Raw genomic sequence first — 21749 nt, 5'->3', positions numbered from 1 at the left:
AGTGAGAACGAAAGAAAGAGAGAGAAAGAAAGAGAGACAGAGAGAGAGAGACAGAAAGAGAGACAGTGAGAACGAAAGAGAGAGAGAAAGAGAGAAAGAAAGAAAGAGAGACAGAGAGAGAGAGACAGAAAGAGAGACAGTGAGAACGAAAGAGAGAGAGAGAAAGAGAGAAGGAAAGAAAGAGACACAGAGAGAGAGAGACAGAAAGAGAGACAGTGAGAACGAAAGAGAGAGAGAGAAAGAGAGAAGGAAAGAAAGAGAGACAGAGAGAGAGAGACAGAAAGAGAGACAGTGAGAACGAAAGAGAGAGAGAGAAAGAGAGAAGGAAAGAAAGAGACACAGAGAGAGAGAGACAGAAAGAGAGACAGTGAGAACGAAAGAGAGAGAGAGAAAGAGAGAAGGAAAGAAAGAGACACAGAGAGAGAGAGACAGAAAGAGAGACAGTGAGAACGAAAGAGAGAGAGAGAAAGAGAGAAGGAAAGAAAGAGACACAGAGAGAGAGAGACAGAAAGAGAGACAGTGAGAACGAAAGAGAGAGAGAGAAAGAGAGGAAGAAAGAGAGACAGAGAGAGAGACAGAAAGAGAGACAGTGAGAACGAAAGAAAGAGAGAGAGAGAAAGAGAGAAAGAAAGAAAGAGAGACAGAGAGAGAGAGAGACAGAAAGAGAGACAGTGAGAACGAAAGAAAGAAAGAAAGAGAGACAGAGAGAGAGAGACAGAAAGAGAGACAGTGAGAACGAAAGAAAGAGAGAGAGAGAAAGAGAGGAAGAAAGAGAGACAGAGAGAGAGAGACAGTGAGAACGAAAGAAAGAGAGAGAGAGAAAGAGAGAAAGAAAGAAAGAGAGACAGAGAGAGAGAGAGACAGAAAGAGAGACAGTGAGAACGAAAGAAAGAGAGAGAAAGAAAGAGAGACAGAGAGAGAGAGAGACAGAAAGAGAGACAGTGAGAACGAAAGAAAGAGAGAGAAAGAAAGAGAGACAGAGAGAGAGAGACAGAAAGAGAGACAGTGAGAACGAAAGAAAGAGAGAGAAAGAAAGAGAGAAAGAAAGAGAGACAGAGAGAGAGACAGAAAGAGAGACAGTGAGAACGAAAGAGAGAGAGAAAGAGAGACAGAGAGAAAGAAAGAAAGAAAGAGAGACAGAGAGAGAGAGACAGAAAGAGAGACAGTGAGAACGAAAGAAAGAGAGAGAGAAAGAGAGAAAGAAAGAAAGAGAGACAGAGAGACAGACAGAAAGAAAGAAAGAGAGAGAGAAAGAGAGAAAGAAAGAAAGAGAGACAGAGACAGAGAGAAAGGGAGAGAGACAGAGAGACAGAGAGAAAGAAAGAAAGAGAGACAGAAAGAGAGACAGAAAGAAAGAAATAGAGAGAAAGGAAGAGAGCGAGAGAAAGAAAGAAAGAGAGAGAGAAAGAAATAGAGAAAGACAGACAGAAAGAAAGAAAGAGAGAGACAGGAAGAGAGCGAGAGAAAGAAAGAAATAGAGAAAGACAGACAGAAAGAAAGAAAAGGAAAAAGGAAAGGAAGAAAAAAAAAGGAGGAAGAGAAAGGAAGAAAAAAAATGAAAAAGGAAAAGGGTGAGAGTGAAAAAGAAAGCGCGAAAGTGGAAAAGGGGGTGAAAAACAGAGTGAAAAAAAGAAAAAAGATTAGGAGTGGAAAAGAAAGGACATTCGGGAGGGGCGGTGCTGCCTAAGGTGCTTCCGCGCCCAGGAGCGAAGGAGCCGTTTGATCCCCTGGCGGGAGCGCCGCTCCCGGTGGCGGAGAACGGAGCGGTGGCTGTCAGTCCGAGACTCCAACTCCCGTCAGGCCCTGCGGCCGTAAAGCGCGGCGTCTGACGCAACGGCCGACGCGCCATATGAATGGCTGGCGGGCCGAGGCGGCCGCGTGCCGGGGGAGCGGGCTGGGCGCGGGGAGCTCCCGGCGCCTGTCCCACGCGGGACGGAGCCGCGGCAGCGACGCCGGAGGGGCGAAGCCTCCGTCCGGCCGCCCGCACGGAGCCGAGCGGCGCGGAAGGGGCGTCCGCCCGGTGCCTCGGCCTCGCTCAGCGGTCCCGGTGGCGGGGGCTGAGCTCGGGCGGGGCGCGCTGCCGCCCGCCGATGGCGGAGCGCCAGGCGGTGCTTTGCTGCCGCGGGCCGGGAGCTGCAGGAGCCGCCCCGGGCGAGCGGCGCCGGGCGCTGCCGCGGTCACTGTGCGGCGGCTGCCCTCGGGCTGGCGGAGGCGCGGGAGCCGCCGAGCTGCAGCCGTCTCCCTCGGGCCGCTGCCGCTGCTGCGGGCGGGGGCGGACGAGCGGCTGCGGAGGCGGCTCCGCGGCGTGCTCAGCCTTGCGAGCAGAGAGCGCTCGACATCGCTGGCATGACACGGCTGCTGAGTGCCTCAGTGCTCGTGGCTCTTTCTTCCACGCAAACAGATGGAGCGGCATCGCTGAGCAGTAAAACACAGCGATGGCCCGGAGAATGGCGAGCGCAAGGAGCGCCGGGCTGGATCCTTCTGATGGCACAGGTGCGATCGGCAAACTCAGCCCCTTGTGCCCCTGCCCTCCCGACCCCCAGGGGAAATGCTCTCCAGCCTCGAGCTGCTGAGAGACAAAACGTGTGATTTGACACTAGGGTCCGGAAAAGGTTTCCGTTTAGATTAGCAAATGCCTCCATTGTTCTCGGTTACATCCTAGGATCGGTTTTAGGCAGTGACTTTCTACCGCTTGTCGGATTTTCTTGTGCAATGGTAAGAAAATAGGCAGGTCTGATACTGGTTTCGCTTTTTTTCTACTTCATGTTCCATGAGCTGCTTTTATCCAAGCAATTGTTTTAAAGTTCTACTGTAGGCGTTTCTGGTTCACTTTTTTTTTTTGTTTTTTTTCCTCTAAATCGGCAGTAAATATAGCTGAGTAAAATTACCTTGGTTTTCTTCCTTCTTAAATGTTTTTATTGATAATCCTATTTGAATATGCAGAACACGTGGGTATGTCCTGTAATATATCCTAGCTTTTCTTGTTTACAGGGTACTCAGGAAATATTTTTCCCTTCGAGTCCCACTGAAACATTCTCCGTGCAATCTCCGTTAAGGTCTGTGTTTACAAATAAGCCACCATCAGCTGAGATATTTGCCTGTGTACCTTTTCCTGTCATTCAGAGCTTGCGTTCTGTGGTTTTTATGATAAACCTATCAAACTTGCGAAACCGTTTTGCAAGTCTTGACCGTTGAAGGCAGCAAGAAGTGGTTTTAAAGCCTGTTCTTGAGCAGACGAAGGGAAAAAGTGTGAATTTGCTGCTGAACTTGTCCTTTTTCATTTGACTTGCCTTGAATTATTTAGGAAGAGAGAGCACTAGAAAAAAGAGAGAAATAGAATTGGTTCTTGAGCCCTCCTAAAATGCTCCCTGTGATTCCGTGTGGAGCCAAAGTGAAGGGTGATGGAACAGAGCCCCTGTGCTTTAGAAGGAAATCAATTTCAACCTGATCTCCACCCTGAGTCTCCCTAATTTCTGTTTCTAAAATGCAAACTCAGTTTAGGAAGTGTTGGGAGTTAGTATTTTGGGGAAGAAATGGCAGTTGCACAAACCGTTCCATTTCCCAGAGGCTCTGGGAAGGATTCATTTTGTAAGCGCTGTAACTGCCATCGGTTGGGGGTTCGGGGTTGGAATGTGCACTTGCCCTCCTATAAAGCACTCGTTCATTTGCATTTCAGTGCCAGGAGTCTGGAGAAACTGGAGAAGAGCCCAAGAGACATTTTTCATCCTGAGATACAAAAGGTAGGAAGTGACTTTTTTTGGTTTGGTTCTTTTTCTTTATGATTTCCTGGAAATAGAAGTAATTAAGTATAGATCCTACTGGTTTGTTTCTTCCAGTAGCTAATAAGAATAATAATAATAATCTAATACTACTTAAACTGTCTCTTTATCCATTGAACTGGCCATTTCAAATCCAAACTTCTAAACACCAATAAAACCATCATCCTTGTAGAATCTTTAATAGGAGGGGGCTAAAGATGCTGTTTTTGTTGACAGGATTTATTGGTTCTTGAAGGGCAAGAGGTGAGTACAAGCCTAACTACTTCTTGCTCACAGACCCGTCCGGTGAATACGGCTTTGTATTTGGATGGGCTTTTGATGACTTCTAAATCAATTGCTCGTTACAGTAAAAAGAAGTCATGTTTTTTTGAACCTGACAGCAAAAATAACTTGAAGCACCAATTTAATAATAATTGATCACCCGTCTAAGTTAATGATTTTATGCTATACTATCAAAGTTTAAAGGTAAATTATTGTGTAGTAGGAGATGGTATAAAATGTATGTTCTAACGTGTAGGATGTATGCAAAGATTAGAGGAAACAAATTTTTATGTCTTCTGTTTGACTGTTTACCAAATAATATTTGGTTTTATTTTCCTGGGATCGGTGAATTTTAAATTTGGAGTCCTCTATGCTAAGGATGGTCAGCTTACAGGTGATGAAATGTTCAGTCATGGTGAGGTTTTCACCTTCTCCTTAATTGTTTTGCTCATCTGAAAAGAAAAAAAAAAAAAAAAAAAAAAAAGGTATGTTTATTATTTGTTACCCCGTTCTGTCCGTTTCCTCAGTATTTGCTGGAGCTCTGCTTACCCAAGCGTTGGGTAAAACAAGCTTTGGGTTCCTTCTGTCCCACTGGGTGTTGCCCAGTTTGGTTGCATCTGGTGAAATTCAGCCTGAGCCCTTACAGAACCAGCTCAAACCAGGTGAGAGCCATTCGCAGCTCTCTCAGGACACCCGGAGGAGGATGGGTGACGTTTCTGAGCATCTGGCAAGTGCACTTCTATCAAAACTCGGCCTGTGCAATTTCTGGGGAAAACCCTTCTGTATCCTGAAGGGTTCCTCAAAGTCTGTTGAGGATCCGGTTAGCAGTTGCTCACCTGGATGGTTCCAGCTCCTCAAGCTAACACTTGTACTCTTGCCCTGTAGTTTAGATCTATTGTAGTTTTGTTATTTTGCAAGATTTTACATCTTTGGACAGTAACGTGCATTTCACTCTTTGGAACCTCTCGGATCGTGCTTTGGTGCAGCACCACCTAATGGGACACTTGGCTGCTGTGCTGAAGGGCTTGGTTACTAGAATTGTAAATCCCGGAGAGTTTGTAAGTCTTCTGTCCCCAGGGAGGTGTCACGCTTTGTTCACCGTTGCTCTGTTTGTCGGGTGCTGCTTCTCGTCGGAGGTATTAACTTCAAACTGCCCTGTTCTTTTTTGAACTTTTTTTCCTGGTTCTCTCCGTAGGGCAGGGAAGGACTCTCGTATCCCGGTCGTCAGACTCAGCGCTGCCCGAGAAGATATAGAGACTGTAAAAATCATAAGAAGCAACTAGGACTGCAGAGGAAACAAACTGGAGAGAACAAAAGGTGATATTGTTCTCCTTAGCCTGGATTAGAAACATCCACTGCGCTTTGATGCCGGTGGCTGCCAGGGGCTCGTTAGGTCTCTTGAGGCAGGTGTAGGTGTTCACTTGTAGGTTCTATTTTTTGGCAAAGGACCACGAGAGAAGTTTATTTATAGATCCAAATAAACATTCATCTTATCTGAACATAACCTGTCATCCCCTTTCTGACATTAAGGACTCCTGTATAAATACTTGGGGGGGTTTTCTTTGTCGTTTCTGAATGGTTCCATTTTGCCGGCTACTTGAACGAGTCTGAGGGGGTTTAATTGCATACTGCTTCCTTGAAATTCTGTTGGTCTCTGCTTGGAACCCTTCTTGTACTGCTTAATGAAAGACTTCTGATGGTGTTTTCTTGCCTGTTTGTGTTTAAGGTCGTGCTCTGATGCATTTACAGAAGCCATGGCAGGAGAGAGTCAGCTGCTGGAGAAGAGGAGACAGTACTATCCCTGTGCAGCACGGAACTGTGCTACTGCTGTGTCATCAGCTGTGTCTGCACTGAAAGTAGCCACCTTCACTTGTAGGTAGCTCCTTGGTGCTTTAGGACACGCTGAGGGATTTATTCCTTTTGGGATCCACGATGAGAATTCCCAAGAGAGGTAGTAGTAATAAGGTCTGAGATTGGAAAAAAGCCTGTGTCCTTGGAATGTTGTTGTTGTCGTCAAAAGTTAATTTTTCCTTCTTTCTTAGCCAGTAGTCAGCTTTTTGCTTTATTTTTTGTGGTATCAGTATTTGATTGTTTAAAAAATTGCTTCAAAAGAACTGCAGTGGCTGGCCACCAGGACCTTGTTCCGATTTGCCTATTTGCTTGTAGCTAAAACCTTTCCATATTGTTTATCATTCTATTGAAGAAACTGCTGCCCAGTCAACTAAGAACTGAACATCTGTCTGTCTAGGACATGGGGAGAGGATTTAGGTCATGTCTTTGTTTCCAGAAAAAAGTTCCAGTGTAGTTTCTAACTAGAGGAAAAGGGGGGGGGGGGGGGGGGGGGGGGGTGAAGACGCGGGGCTCTGATGCCCCTGGGGGCACCCCGAGGTGCCCAGGAGAGGGAGCCCCACTGCGGTGCAGGAGCAGGTATGTTATCACGTACTAGAGAGCAAATTATAAATAGAAATATGAAAATTATAAATATAAAAATATTTTTTAGATCGTTAAAGAAAGCGGTTTTTTTAACTTGTCAATAGGCAGGGTTTTGATGATAAAAATGATAAATACAAAGAATATGAAGGTAGAAATCTAAGTCTAGAAAGATATCATAAATACATACAGATAAAGTTTAAAACTAGAAGAAAAAATCAGTTGCAGCAGTAGATACGATACATAATATAGATAATACTTTAAATACATGTCTAGAATTTTATAGATATTATAGATAATTATTAATAGATTGCATCAAAAGAAACGATAAATATAAATGTGAGTATAATTACACAAAGTATAAAAATATTTCGATACCGTTTAAAAGAAGGTGTTTTCGTGTATTTATTTGGTTAGAGATGGGGTTTTTGTTTGGATTAATAGACGTATTCTAGAAATATAAATCTAACTGTAGAGAGATCCAATCGATAGAGGAGGCTATTTCTAAAAACACAACCGAACGCCGCCGCCTTCGGGGGAATCGCACGAGCTCGGCCGAAGCAAGGCGAGAGCGGCCGACCCTGACGGCCTCGAGCGAACCGAGGCGAGGCTTCCGAGGCTGCCTGAAGCGAAGCGAGCCGAGCTCAGGCGAAGCGAGCCTGCTGCTCTCGTGCGCGCTGCTTAGCGCCAGTGCGCTCCCAGCCTAATGAGCTCCTGCCCGAGCCCGCGCTCCCGGTCGTGTCCGCGCCGTGGCCGGGCCACCCGCGGGACGCGGCAGCGGGAGAGCCCCGAGCCGGGCGAGCTGAACGGGAGGCGGCGGCGCTTGCCCGCCCGCCGTCGGGGAGCCGAGGCGAGGCGAGCGGAGCCGAAGAGGCGAATGCAGGCGCCAAGAGCCGAGTTGAGGCGCCAAGAGCCGACTGGAGCCGAGCGTCTCCGGAGCGAGCCGAGCTCCGCCGAGCGCCGCAGCATCCCGGGTAGGGCGAGGCGCCGGGCCGGGCTCGGGGTGCAGCCGGGGCTCTGGGAGGCTTCCCCGCCTGTCCCTCTCTCTAGCCCTCCTTCCTTCTCCCCGTCTTCGCCTTCTCTCGCTCCCTTTCCCCCATTCCCTCTCCCCCCGCAAAGCCGGCTCCTTCCTGTCCTGTCCCTAGCCCGCTACTCCCTTCTGTTCCCCCTGTCTCCTTCCTCTGCCCAGCCTCCGTGTACCCTCGTCCCGGGCTTTCCCTTCCCGTGCCGCTTTCCTGCACAGCCCGAGCTCCCTCGCCGCCCTTTGTCGTGCCCTGCTCTCGCTCCTCTCTTCCCGTGCCCCCTTTCCTTCTTTGCCCCGCAGCCGCGGGGCTCGGGCTGCCGGAGAATAAAGCCCCGAGGGCCGGAGCCCGGCGCCCCTGGGCCCTTGCGGGAGTCCCCGCGCGGGGCCGGAGGCTCTCGGCGGATCCCCCCGTGCCGCTCAAGCAGCGCGGCCGACAGCGCCGGAGCTGCGGCTTTGCCGGCATCGCGCTGAGAGCGGCCCCCGCTCCGTGCCGGGCCGTCCCCGCCGTCTGTGCCGCTCCCTCTCTCGCTGCCCCTGGCCCGTGACAGCGAGGCTGGGCAGGAACCTCAAGCCTTCTGGGGGCTGCCCCCCCTTTCTTGTTGCAGCAGAATCCCTTGCTGGGGCCATGCACGTGTGGGAAGGGCTTGGGGGAAGCGCTTCGCTGCTGTCCGGGGCAGTCGGATTCGTTCGGAGCCTTCTTTGGGGGTCAGGGAAAGGCGGGGTGAAGACTCGGGGCTCTGATGCCGTTGGGGGCACCCCAAGGTGCCCGGGAGAGGGAGCCCCACGGCGGTGCAGGAGCAGGTGGGGGGCGGGCGAGGGGCGGGGGTCACGCTGGGTGCCGTCCCCCGGAGGGACCCAAAGCTGCCACCAAATGCACAGGGAGGGGTGAGTGGGTGTAGGATGCTAAAACCTGGCAAGGCATTCGGTTTTCTAGGTATTGCTAAAGAATAGGAATTGGTCTCTAAACTCAGCTGGGGAGAAACCCTCTCTATGCACTCATTTGTTTACAGGAATGTAGAAGGTTCCGACTGGAGATGGGTAGTAGTTCTGAAGATATTGCCGTGAGGTTTTGATCTAGGAACGGACCGAGCTGTGCCCTGGAACCCTCAGAACAGCTGCAGGGGCTGAAGGCGATAGAAAGGGCTCTCTGGCACCTTTTGCCTCCGTTCTCTGCCAGCGCCCAAAGCGTGTCGCAGTCCCGGAAGAGGCGCTTGTCATCCCGAGAGCCAAAAGGAAGACGTGTAAAATCCCAGCTCTGCCTTGTGTTTCGTGTGGGTTTTTTACTTCGTATTGATGTCATTCCAGAGAGCAAGGAAAGAAGAAATGTGACCGGCTCCCACTATTACTGTGTGAAGGCTTTCTTGAAAGGCTGCTGTATTTCTATTGTCTTTTTCCACTCCAAGCTTGACTTTTGCCCTCGTTTTTCGAGCTCTGCTGCATTGGGGGTGTCCCAAGGAGGGCGGGGTTCCTCAGCAGGGCTCTTAGGAGGCGGCGCTGATTCTGCTTTTTCTGCAGGCGTCTCAAAGCGTGCTACCAGAATGACAGTTTTGTGCACTGGAAAGCTTTCCCTCAGTGCCATCAGCGCACGTCCGTGTCTGAATTGTGGAAGCAGACGGACTAAGAACAGCCAGCACCCGGAGCAGATTTCTGTTGGCTCTGTGTCTGTGAGAAGCGGGCTGTGTGCTGGACGGGGAGAGGCGCTGTTGGGGAGTGGCATCAGCGCCAGGTGTGAGCTGTGAGGATGATGAGGGGCCGGCTCCTGCCGGGGGGGGGGGGTGCGAGGCTGTTTTAGGGGGAGGCTTCGCCTCAGCTGCCTTTTGCATGGAGCTGCTGAGTAGAGGGGTTCATGGGGGGGCTCCCGGGGCTGTCTCATGGAAGGACTGCGAGAGCTTCTGGCAGCGTCTGGGCGAACACCTGGATACGCGCTTGGATCCGCGGAGCATCGCTTCAAGGAGGTGCCGAGGGACGAATCTTTGCGCCGGGAAGCAGCAGCCGAACGGCTGAGGGCGTGTGGATTTGGAGCGGGGACTTTGGTCCTTTCCCTTTTCAATTGGATCTTGGCAGTCCCCCCTCCCCGCTTCCCCAGGAACAAAAAGGGAGCTTGTGAAGACAAAAGAAATGAAGGAGAGGCAAGCAGCTACTCTCCTAATATTGTCTGTGTTTGAACTAGGGGGGATCCGCTTTCGCTTGCGGTTCCAAGGATGTCGATTGAAGGAAAAGCTGCCTTTTCCCGGCTGTTAGGGGTATCCCAGGGGTGACAGGGAATCCCTGCGTTCCATTTGAACGGGAATGGGCAAAGTATTGTTGTCATCGGATGGCTTTGATTTGAAGGTAGCCAGCCCATTTTCATCATCCTAAGGTTTAAATGGAGGGGACAGCGCTGGTGTCCCTCCTTAGCAAGGGTTTGAATGGAGGTCAAAATCCCCCCTTGCACATGGCTTGAAGGATTTCATTGGAGGAAAGCCCCTTCTTTTCTGCTCTCCTAGGGGATGAACTTGAAGGGGAGAAGCCATTTCTTTGCCCTTGTTGAAGCGAGGTGAGCGCCGCCCGCGGCGTCAGTTTCGGGGTTGAGTTGCGGGAAGCCGCAGCTCTGGCGGCGTTTGCAGGGCTGCAGTCGGGCTGTGCCGCTGCATTTGAGGGCGCTTCTTGTGGCCGCGGCCCGGGCCGGAGCGTTGCCGCTCGGGAGCGCTGCCGGCCCGGGCCGGGCGGGTGCCGAGGCGCACGGGGAATTTGGCGCGGCAGCGGCGGAGCCGCTTTGCCGGTGCGAGCCGCCGTGCGGAGCCGAGGGCAGCTGGCGCCGGGCCGGCCAAGGGCGGCAGAGGCGGCGCGGGCGCTGCTGCGCCGGCCCGGCCGGTGCCGGCCGCTCTGTCCGCTCCGGGCGCGGGGCTCGGGCGCCGCCGGGGCCCCCCGGGCAGGGGGAGCGGGCGGGGGCGGGGGGGTCTCCGGGGCGGCGCCGCCCCTGCGCGCCGGAGCAGCCGCCGGAGGAGCCGCTTTGCCGCCGGGAGCCGCGCTCCGTCCGGGGCCGGCAGCGCGCGGTTGGGCTGCCGCAAGTTCTTGGGTGTCGTGGTTCGGAGGTGCTTTGTAGGGATCGATCGCACGGGTTTGTTCTGGTCGCAGTGGGTGTGCGCTAAGGGCTATGGCGTTCTTCCTGACCGGTACGGTTCTCGGTTCTTCGGGTGGTGACGATAAAGGTTTGGTTTGAATCGAGTTCCGTAGTCGGATATTTTTTTTGCCGGGCTATTCTGTTTTTAAAGGCGTGCAATGGTTTCTACGGGTCGTTGCGTGAAGCAGCGGCTCGGATTTTAATTCTGTCGCCGTGGCTTTTATTAGCGTGGGCGTGTAGCGTTTGTTTCGGTGGGTTCGAGGTGGCGTCGTGTCGTTAATAGCGGCGGGGTTTTTAAAATCTCTCTAATTGCGTTTGTGTTTCTCGTCTTCCAGGGCTTTTATTTCTTTGGTTTGTTTGATTGTAGTGTACGTTTTATTGTGACGGATCATTTGGGAGATCTTGTCAATGGTTACGTTTCTCTTTCGGCTTTGTGTTTATTTCTGGGTGGTATTTTTATTTTGATCGAATGAGGCTCTATGCGTTTATTCTTCAGTTGGGAATAATTTTTTTGAGGTAAATTAAAGTTGCTTTGGTTTGGGGGACTTTTGTTTTACAAATGTATTTTCTTTTGGTTTTTTTTGTTTTTTTGTTTTTTTTTTTCTTTTGGTTTCTTGTTGTCCTTTGACGTATTTGGTGGTTATTGATCAGTTTTATTTTTGGGAACGTGGGTATTTATATGGTGGGTCTTTTTAAGTTGGGTTTTTTTTTTTTTTTTGGGTAGTTATTTTCTTATTTTTTAGTGGTTGAGATTTTTTGTTTTTTTTCTATTTCGTTCATTAGTTCGCTTTCTAAAGTTCTTTTGACAGAGTATTGCTTATTCTTTGAGTTAGTGTAGATGTAGAATTTTGGTTAGTTTTTAAAATAACGTTCAGGGTCAGTGGCACTGATTGGAGTTGAGCGAGTTGGTTTGGGTTTTTTTAGAGGTTTTTGTGATTTGCTGCGTGTGTTTCTCAAGGGTTTTCTTTTCGTTTGGTTCCATTTTTCTGATGTGATGAGAACTGTTAGTGAAAAGAGTGTTGTGTGTTTTTTTCGCTGGCAGTCGTTTGGCTGGTGGAGGTATCTTGATGGTTTTGGAAGACATTGGTGGGAATTCGATGCTGTTTGTTTTGTCATTGCATTTAGGAATTGGATTTTAAATGTAAAATTCTAAGGATAGCTATCTTTAAACAAAACGAGTAGATGTGTAGAAATGGGAATAAACTTTCATTTTGATCTATTCGATCTCTATTTAAAATTTAACAGGTAACTTAAGTCATGATATATTCCAATAAGATATTGTATTTTTCAAAGAGCATTGTGTATGTTGATAGATATATCAATAGAGATGCTAAATATAAACACAGCTCAAAGGAAATTTTAAATCTAGAAATGTGTTGCGAATCTATGCAGATATATAGATCAAATTATTAAAGGATTGTAAATGTAAAGTTACATAAATCCATACAACACGTAATACAAGTGATACCGTATAGATCTTATGATGGTATATTATAGGAAACGGCTATAAATCTAGTACATCACTATGATATAATATCTAAAACATTATAGATATGGTAACTGTAAATACAACAACATTATTAAAAGTAGTTTAAAAGAAAGGATGGTTTTGTTTTTTACTTGGCAAAAGCAGGGGTTTTATTATAAAAACTACAAATACAAATGATAGAAAGGTAGAAATCTACTTGTAAAAAGATCTCATGAATACATCAAGATGGATATAAAAATTGAAAATATTAGAAAAAAGAAGTTGTAGCAGTAGATTTGGTACATGATAAAAATAATGATTTATCTCTATGATGTGAATAATAGATATGTGATATGTAATGATGAATGGAATGCATCAGTATAAACGGTGACTATAAAAGTGAATCTAATTATGCAAGCTCTAAATATAAAACTATTTCAATAGAGTTGAAAAGAAGGGTTTTTTGGTATTTGTTTGGTTAGAGATGGGATTTTTTTTGGAAGAATAAAAGTATGATAGAAATCTAAATGGAAGTCGAGAAATATACAGTCAATATATAATGATATTGCTAAAACCACAAAGTATGAATAAATACAGATAATAGGAATAGGCATAATAGATGGTATAAAGGACGTAACACATCACTGTCCGGTCTAAATATGCGTGTGAATAGAACTAGGAAAACTAGAACTATCAAATTTATTTCAAGAAGGCATGAAAGAAAGGGGGCTTATTTGGTTCTTGTTTGGTAAGAGGCAGGTTTCTGGCATTTATTTTTAGAGGAGTTTTTGGGGGGGATGGCCCCTGTTCTTTTTTGCCGCCTTGGCCGCCCGCAGGCCCAAGGCGCGCGGCGCCCCCGGCTGGGGTGGGCGGCAGTGCTGCCGCCTTGTGGGCAGAGCGCGGTACTGCAGCCCGGCGCCGCCGCCAGGCAGCCCTCTTGGGCGTGGCGCGTGGCGGAGTTTGTTTGACCTTCTGAAAATGGCGGCGAAAAGGGCGGGAAAGCGGAGGACCCTGGTGTGTCTATGCGGACTGCCTGCACGGAACACGGACGCCGGCGCAGCCCCGGCGGAATTTTTGTGGCGTTTTAGGTGTACCCAACATGGGCTGTGGGGTCAGCGGCGCCGTGGGCGGGCGTATTTTGGCGTGTTTCGGACCGGCATGTGAGTAACCGCCTCTCTCGCCCGAGGGGGGGGGGGGGGGGGTCCTCTCTGCGCCGCCATGTTGGGAGTGGCGTGTCACCAATGTCGCGGGAGTTTGTTTGACCTTCTGAAAATGGCGGCCAAAAGGGCGGGGATATCGCGGACCCGGGAGTCTGCCGCCCTGTGGCCAGAGCGCGGTACTGCAGCCCCCCGAGCCAGCGCCCTGCCCCTCGCCGCTGGCTGCCGGGGGCGGGGCAAGGGCGCGGCTGCCGAGCGAGGCAAGGGCGAGGGGCGGGAGCGAGGGGCGGGCGGGGCGGGAGCGAGGGGCGGGCGGGAGCGAGGGGCGGGCGGGAGCGAGGGGCGGGCGGGGCGGGCTCGGTAAATGGCCGGGAGGGGTGAAAGACGTTCAGGAGTGCAAAAGGGACACGATGGCTGAGAAGAATGGCCGGGGGGGGGGGCGGCCCGGCGGGGCCGCTTTCGGCGGGCGGCGGAGGCGCGGTCGTAGCGCTCCGCGGGCCGGGGGCAGCGAGCGGGGGCGGGCGAACGCCGTCGGAACGGAGCTGCACCCCCCCCCGAGCCCGCACACGCGCCTCTCCAGGAAGCGACGGCGGGCCGGAAAATCCCGGCGGGGCGGCGGCGCTGCCCGCCCTTTCTGCCGCCAGCTTTGCAAGGTAAGACCGTCCGCCCCGCCCCGCCCCGTCCCGCCGCCCTCCGGTGTCTGTAAACAGACGGACTCCCTCTGCCTTCCCACTTCTCCGTGCTGGAGAGTGGGAGAAAGGTCCGTGCTGCTTGCCGTGTCCTCGGTGGGCAGAGAGCTCTGACCTTGCCTTGCATGGGCTGCTGAGGATTGGATCCATGGGGATGTGCTTTGATGCATTTAGTGACCTTTACAGATTTCTTTCCCCGCTTTTTTCAGTTCCCAGAATCATGGAAGAATTCAGGTTGCAAGGGGCTCTAAAGATCACCTCATTCCAAGGCTGCTGCTGCCGTGGGCAGGGACGTGCTTCCATCGAGCAGCTTGCTCAGAGCCTCATCGCAGAGCACCGACGGGCCTTGAGCACTTGCAGCGGTGGGGCAGCCCCGGGACCTCTGAGCAACCTGTGCCCTGTGCCAGCCAGGTGCCAGAGGAGGAAGGAAGCCCTTCCCACCTGGAGCAGAGGCTGCGTAGCCTTGTGTCACCGAGCGTGTGAGACAGAAAGGCCCTTCCTTTCTGGAGGGGTAACAACACTCAAAGCTCTTTCTCGGGACAAGCAGAGCAATGGAAGGCCAAAGTAGCCTTCAGTTCTTCCAGCAGCTTTGGGAACAACTTGAAGGAGGAGCAGAGCTGGCCTGGTGCCTGCCATGGCTGTCTGTCTTCTTGGCTGAGGCTTTATAAATGAGGCGCTTTTCTGTAGTTCCTTTTCAGGCATGACGTGCAAGTTGCCCCTAGAAGTCCAAAGGCAGCTGTTTTCTTAGCAGAAGGAAGTCAGGAGGAGGCAAAGCCAGCAGCTAAGTCTGGATAAAAAACTTGGCTAACCTCTTTTCCCCCCCTCCTCCAAACAGGCAAGTGTGAAGCACTCAGCAGAGATCTGCCCGGGAGGAAAAGCAGAGCCAATCTCTGAGAAGAAGGGACATGCGAGCTCTGGCGAGGACGGCTGCTCCCCCTGGCCTTGGTGTGGGACCTCCTGAGCTGCCATTCCTGTGGTGGGAGTGTTTCTCCTCTCCTCCAGCCAAGCCAGAGACCGCCTAGGGAAGGAGCAGGTAAGGTTGAAGTACCGAGGTCTCCCAGGTAAGAAGTGACACGGCAAAAGGAAATGGCCTCAACTTGCAGCAGGGAAGGCTTAGATTGGATTGGAGGGAAAATTTCTTCCCTGAAAGGGTGCTGAGGCGTAGGAGCAGGCTGCCCAGGAAAGTCCCCATGCCTGGAGACATGTCAAGGATGTCAAGATGTGGTGTTTAGGGACCTGACTTGGGGGGGCAGCAGCTGGGCTCGATGTCCTTAGAAGGCTTTTCCAACCGCAAGGATCCTACGGATCCTATGGTTCTGGAAAGCCTTGACCCCTCTGGCTCTAGCACAGCACCTGGATGCTGACAAAATGAGGCTGGTCCTAGAGCCTGGAGGTCCCTGTGCCACAGGGAGAGGACAAGCCGGTGTCACCTGCAGGGAGGGTCTCGTCCCCAGAGAGCCGTCAGTGACTCCGTCCCTGCCCGGGGCTCTGGGTGCGCCCTCGGGGGGCGGGGGACGACACCTGCCCTCAGGTGTCCCTCTGGGCACCTGGGAAGGGAACCAGGTCCATCCGTGCGGCAGCTCCAGGGCTTGCAGGCTTTGGGGCTTTGCAGCTGTGTGCCTTGTCACAAGGTGGCAGGGACGTGACACTGCCTGGCAACGCTGCTGGCCTCGGATCCTTGCTGCTCTCATCCTTATCCCATATGGATTTAGCAGCAATCTTCTGTCTTTGCTTTCAAACTGTCCTTGGGAGAGTTCCAAGAGAGGGTCATTAGTTATTTCAAAGCCTACATCTTTTACCTCTTGGCACTGAAGAGAAAAGACACAAACCTGCTTTGCATCCTTCTGCCTGGAAGTCATTGTGACACACAGGGAAGGGAGGAAGGGGCTGGCCGGGGTCAGCCTCTGCTGAGCCTCAGCTCTGGCTGCTCCTGCTCACAGGGTAAAGCCAAAAGCTGTCGTGATCAAAAACGCAGGCCGCCCTTCTGACCTGAGTCACAGGGGCCGTTTCTTCTGAATGAATCAAGGTGGGAAATCATTCTTGGAGCTTCAGAAGAAAAAAAACCCCAAAACCGTAGGTACGTTTGTAAGAGTGGGTATGTACGTACATTTCCTTCGATGAAGAAGAAAATCTTAGAAATATCATGTCACGTCTGGCTTCCTAGAGAAGATCCTGACCTCTGGGCTTCTGAAAGCAAATGGCTGTGCATTTATAGGAGCGTTTCCCTTCTTTTTATGTGCCTCCCCCAGTCATCTTCTACCCTTGCCCACGGCAAGGAGAGCGCGGTGATTTGGCTGCTCCGCTCTGCCGAGGTTGTTGCAGGCTGTGTAGCAGGGAGTGAGGCCTTTTGTGGCTGCTCATCAGACATTTTCCTACAGCCTTCTCCCTGCAATGGTAAAATGAGACTTGTGTTAGCGAGCAGTCAAGTAGAGCAGGTAACATTAGAAAAGAATTGTTTCTGAGCTGCTGTTCACTAGCACGTGTTTCCCCTTTCCGGCAGAGTGCAGCCGCCCAAGAAGGGATTTTTTTGGCTCAGCCAGATGTGCTCCCGCCTCCCACCGAGACGCTGAGACGGAGCTGAGTTTGCCTTCCAATGTCTTGGAACAGAGGTTCATGGGAAGTTTTCTCAGCTATCTAAGGCACGGAGCCCTGGAGCCAAGTCAGCCTGAGCTGCTGCGTGCTTGCTGTGAGCCTTGAGGTGAGCGCACATCGTTGCGGGCTTGGGATCGATTGAAATGCGCTAAGGAAACCAGCTCTGGGGAGGGAGGGAGGGAGGAAGGGAAATGCTCTCTTAACATGTGCCAATTCTTCTGTCAAACCCATCAGGGCAGGACAGCGTTCAGACTGAAAGTGTAAGAAGATGTGGAGTGAGACAGAATCTGACAGGAGCACCGGACTCACAAGTGCATGAATTTTGCTTTTTGCTTGGATTCAAACTCGGAAGTTGTAAGGAATTTGGGAAGGAGAAGGGACATTTCAGAAGGAGAAGAAGAAAAAGAAGTTGTTGTTTTTACAGCCCTGGCAAAATCTTTGGTTCTAGCTAATAAAGGAAGCTAGTTGAAATAAAAAAAAAGAAAAAAATGGGTTTTTTTCCTTCGCTGTTGTATTCGTTGGTGGGTCGTTATAGGGTGTGTTGTTTTATTTCTTGGTCCTATTAACTCTGTGTAAATAGTTTTTTGAGTGAAGCTAACTTTCTGGACGGGTTGGTTTGTATTTGAGGTAGGATTAATTTCAAGAGGTTTCTTTCCTAGACTTCTGATCGGTATTGCTGGGATTTTGGTTTTTTTGTTTACTGTATGTATCAAGAGAGAGATTTGGTAGGGCCAGCTGGGCTGCTGGAGTTTTGGGTGTTAATTTATTAGATGGCTTTTGTTAAACACAGAATAATTATGTAAGTTAACAGCAAATTACCCAATATATCTAGGTAAGCTACCTAAACACAATGCTTTATGTCTTACCATTTTTCTGTTCTTCTGCTCCAAGTAGTTGTGTCAAAAAAGAAAGCGCTGTTATTTTTCTGAAGAGCTTTCTTCTATAACAAGGCCTTTACTCCCTTTGAATTTGAGTCAGAGGAGCCAAACAGCTGCAGCTGCTCTGTGGGCTTCTATATTTGGTGGGATTAGCCCCCTCCCTTTTCCCAGGCATCATGGGAATGGGAGGCGGGTACCATCAGGGGTATATTAACCCCAGCTTTTGGTGAGGGGCTTCATTCCGTCTCTGGGGTGTGCTGGGGTGAGAGCTCTCCTGTTATTTCAGTGAAGAGCCTCTTTTAGCTTAGCTTGCTTTCAGCAGGTGTTTCTGGGCATCTAAAGCAATAGAGGCTTTGAAGATACTGTGAAGAAAATGGCATGGAATACAGGGAGTATTTAAGGTGAAGATTTCGGATTTTGTGTTTAGGGGTGATAAAGCGTATCTGCAATTTCTGGTTTTGTTCTTGTTTTGTGTTTTTATTGTTTTTAGGAGGTGCACAGCTTCCAGAGATCCCAGGTTGTGTCAAGCACAGCACTTCTTTCAGCAGATTCATCATGTCACAGGAGGCATCTGGCAGTGTTAAAAATGATGTTTGAGATTGAGGCTTCAGGTGAGTTGAGGGTTGTGACTGGGAGAGGGAGGGTGAGCAGGTATCCAGTTAGGAGTTATTGGGGGGCAGGGGGGTTTGCAGGCAGCAGGGTGAGAAAGGGTGTTTATTTGAGGGCCCCCCCACACAAGGCTTTTCAGAAGCATAGCAGAGGCATTCACATGTTTTCCTCACACAAGGTCATCCACTGCACTCACAGGAATGCCATTTCACTTTGCTTTTCTCTAACCCAGGTGCCACTAATAATAAAGGCCACAGCCTTGGAATCAGGATGAAGGTGGAGCCTGAAAGAGCCAGGCACACTCAGGAGAGGGCAAGTAGCTGACTTGCTGGGATTTGGCCTACATAACTCTAAACTCATACGTTGGTTTTGTTTTTCTTTATTGTAGCTGACCGAGAGGCTAACAGGTGATCACGGGGCCCTCCGAGGCAGACTCATTTCAGGTGCAACGTGGATTCATATCACTGATCATCCAAAAGATAAGTCGGGGGCCATGGCCTGGAGAAGGGAGGGTAGCAGGTTGGGAGTTCTTGGGACAGATTTAAAAATTAGCAGAGGGAAAAGCAATCTTCTCCAAGGGGCCTCTTAGGACAGCTAAAGGGAGAGACTCCACATTTGATGGCAGCGTGCAGGCGGGCAGGGCAGAGCAGTTCCGGTCCACGTCGTATTGTCCGGTGTACCGTGTTACCTACTGTGTCTTTGGGGTCCCTTTTGCCTTTTCCCCTCGAGACCCTCACCACAAGCATAATGTGTCGTGTTTAACGTCCCCCCGTTTGTCACGTTCTGTGTCATGGGTGTCTGCACATGTTTGTGCCGGAGCTGCTCTGCCCTGCCGCAGAGGCTGATGCAACAGGACAAGGCTCAGGGACACGCAGTTTGTGGGGTGTTGCCGGGCTCTAGATGATATTCCTAGATAGACAGAAGATGTTTGGAGCTGCGAAGATATCTTGCAGCCCTTTGACGTTTGTCCTCGCTTTCTTTCAGAAGCAGAAGGATAAAATCCAGGGCAAAATCCATCCACCCATCCCGAGTGAGGAGGTTCCCCTGAGCAGGTCAGTCACCGCTTGTCTCTGCAGGGAGATTGTAAAGTGTGACTCTGTTACAGCTCTGTTCTTTTTCTTTTTAGGAAGCAAAGCTGGACATCAGCAGTCAAGGTGAGGTGGGCAAGGTGAGCATTGAGTAGCGTACAGAAGCAGTTGTTATTGCTCCAGTCTCACTTTCCGGTGCAACTCTAAGCATCTGTTCCTGTTTCTGCGCTTTAGGCAATCCACTAGGAGTATGCCAGGCCCCAGTCACCAACCGGCTGACGTGCCGGGTTTGCCGCTCTCCCGAGCCCTGCGGAAGAATCACGGGACTCGTTGATGAAGCCTCTGCCTTTTCTATATAAAGGTGTCACCAGGGTAGCCTTGGGCACGGGCCGAGGAGTTGCGGTGAGTCGGGGAAGTAGGGAGGAGGAGCTAGGGTCCACTCAGGTTTCAGCAACGCCACATCACCTCGTCTCCTCTTAGCCCAGGCGTGCCCCACGACGATGGCGTCAGCCTCCGAGTGCGGCTGAAGCGTGCGGCCCCAGGAGCCGGGCATTCTTGGGAAAAGAGTGAGTGGCAGAATTGTTGGGTTTTGGCCAATGTGCTGCTGAGGTTATGCATTGATATTTTGTTTACTTTATTGGAGCAGACGAAGAAACAACAGGAAGTTGTTTAACAACAGTGCCAGCAGGACCTTCCCAGCTGTCGAGGCAGCCTTCCTTTGCACCTGACACAGACCGGCATCCCCAGATGTCTGAGAGATAAGTAGAGGGCTACGACCCACAGAGGGGATGAAACCAGGGCGCAGGGCAGGGACCCACCGGGAGGGGTTTTTGAGTCCGCTTTGGAGACGGGGGTGTCCACGAAGCGGCCCCTTAGGCCTGGGGGGGAAATAAAAGCAAAGTCTCACTTTTGATCGCAGTGCTGAGGTGTACAGGGCAGAGCAGTCCCGGTGTGTATTGTGTCCCTTGTCTTTTGTGTATTATGTGTGGTTGGATGTGTCATGTCCTTTACCTTAGGCCTTTGAGGAGCCTAGCAGAAACCGTGGCATCATTGTTAGCATCTGTAATCTCTACATTCCTTGGCCTGGTACCCAGGCCATTGAACCTTTGACTCGGGAGCTCCGACAGGCATCAGAATTGCATCTCTCTTTGGAAGCATCCAGTCAGGTGGCTTTTCAGGTCTTGTTCTGAGCTGCACGGACAGCCGTGCTCCGCAATGCTCCATTTCAACGGATTAGGACTTGTAAGAATGTGAGGTTAGGGAGAGGATTCTGACTGTAGGATTCCTGGGTATCCATCTTTGCAGTTCTTGGAATAAATCCTTCAGCCAGCATCTTCCTCCAGGGTTCTCTGAGCCTCATCAGTTTGCCATCTGTCTCATCTCGGTCATCTCCTTTTGCATTCTCTGAGTCCTTGCAGCCACTTTGCTTGCCAGGAGCTTTCTGTTCCTGTTGTGTCCCCCCTGTCTGTCACGTCCCGTCCCGTGTCACGGGTGTCAGCACACACATTTGTGCCGGAGCTGCTCTGCCTTGCCGCATAGCCTGGTGCAGTAGGAGTAGTCCCTGGGAGTTTGTAATGTGGGGTGTAGTGGGACTCTAGATGGGATTTGTAGATAGACACAAGACGTCTGGAGCTCCTAAGTTATCCTGCAACAGTTTGACTCTTGTCCTAACTTTTTTTTCAGATTCAGATGGATTAAATGTGTGCCAGAGGGCCCCATCCCGGATGAGGGGTTTCCCCCGAGCAGGTGAGGCGCCGTTTGTCTCTGCAGCAGAAGTGTAAATGGTGACTCTGTTACAGCACTGTTCTTTGTCTTTCTTTTTAGAAAGCAAATGTGGATACCAGCTGTCAAGGTGAGCAGTGGAGAGAAGTAGTTGTTATTGCTCAGGTCTCAATTTCTGGTGCAGCTCTAAGCTTCCATTCTCGTTTGTGCACTTTAGGCAATCCACTCGGAGTATGCCAAGCCCCCGTCACCAGCTGGCCGATGCTCCGGGTTTCCTGCAAATGTGAGCCCTGTGGATGCATTACAGGACTTGGTGATGAAGCCCTGAACTTTTCTATTTAAAGGTGCCATCCAGGTGGCCTCCAGCAAGTGCTGAGGAGTTGTGGTGAGTCAGGGAAGTAGGGGGGAGGAGCGAGGGTCCACTCAGGTTTCAGCCGTGACAAATCACCTCATCTCCTCTTAATCCAGGCGTCCCCTGTGGCGACGGCCTCGGTCTCTGAGCGTGCCCGAAGCGTGCGGCCCGAGCAGCTGAGCGTTCTTAGGAGCACGGTGAGTAGCAGACTTGTGGGGTTTTGGCCGATGTGGTGCCACAATCAGGCATTGATGTTTGGTTTTCTTTAATACAGCTGTCGAAGAGACACCAGCCCGGTGCCAGCAGGACCTTCCCAGCTGACGAGGTGGACTTTCTTTGCACCTGAGACCGGCATCCCCAGATGTCTGAGAGAGAAGTAGAGGGCTACGACCCCCAGGGGGGATGAAAGCAGGGTGCTGGTTTGGGAATTACTGGGATGGGTTTTTGAGTCCGCTTTGGAGGTGGGGGGGGTGTCCATGAAGTGGCCCCTTAGGCCCCATAAAAGCAAAATCTCACTTTTGATCCCAGTGCTGAGGTGAGCAGGGCAGAACAGTCCCAGTGTGTATGATGTCCCTTGTCTATTGTGCCTTGTGTGTTGTTTGGGTATCTCATGTCTCTTACCTTAGCCTTTTCAGGGGCCTGTCAGAAACCTTGGCA

General features: G+C 50.8%; 2 long non-coding RNA genes across 3 annotated transcripts; both read left to right on the top strand.

The window, feature by feature from the left end:
* The first annotated feature begins 13659 nt into the window (after positions 1-13659).
* On the top strand, positions 13660-16996 carry LOC129133879 (uncharacterized). Its single transcript, XR_013180343.1, has 3 exons — positions 13660-14944; positions 16412-16609; positions 16738-16996. It is a non-coding gene; the product is annotated as an uncharacterized LOC129133879 (long non-coding RNA).
* A 2137-nt stretch (positions 16997-19133) lies between these two features.
* LOC143692782 (uncharacterized) lies at positions 19134-20247 on the top strand. Of its 2 annotated transcripts, XR_013180344.1 has the most exons (4): positions 19134-19158; positions 19253-19420; positions 19499-19584; positions 19665-20247. It is a non-coding gene; the product is annotated as an uncharacterized LOC143692782 (long non-coding RNA). The 2 variants fall into 2 exon arrangements; XR_013180345.1 differs by lacking the exon at positions 19134-19158 and having other exon boundaries at positions 19408-19420; positions 19504-19584.
* The last annotated feature ends 1502 nt before the right edge of the window (positions 20248-21749 follow it).

Source organism: Agelaius phoeniceus, unplaced genomic scaffold, assembly GCF_051311805.1.
Source record: "Agelaius phoeniceus isolate bAgePho1 unplaced genomic scaffold, bAgePho1.hap1 Scaffold_103, whole genome shotgun sequence".
Lineage (NCBI taxonomy): Eukaryota > Metazoa > Chordata > Aves > Passeriformes > Icteridae > Agelaius > Agelaius phoeniceus.
The sequence above is the reverse complement of the archived record's forward strand: the minus strand, read 5'-3'. Positions and strand labels throughout refer to the sequence as shown.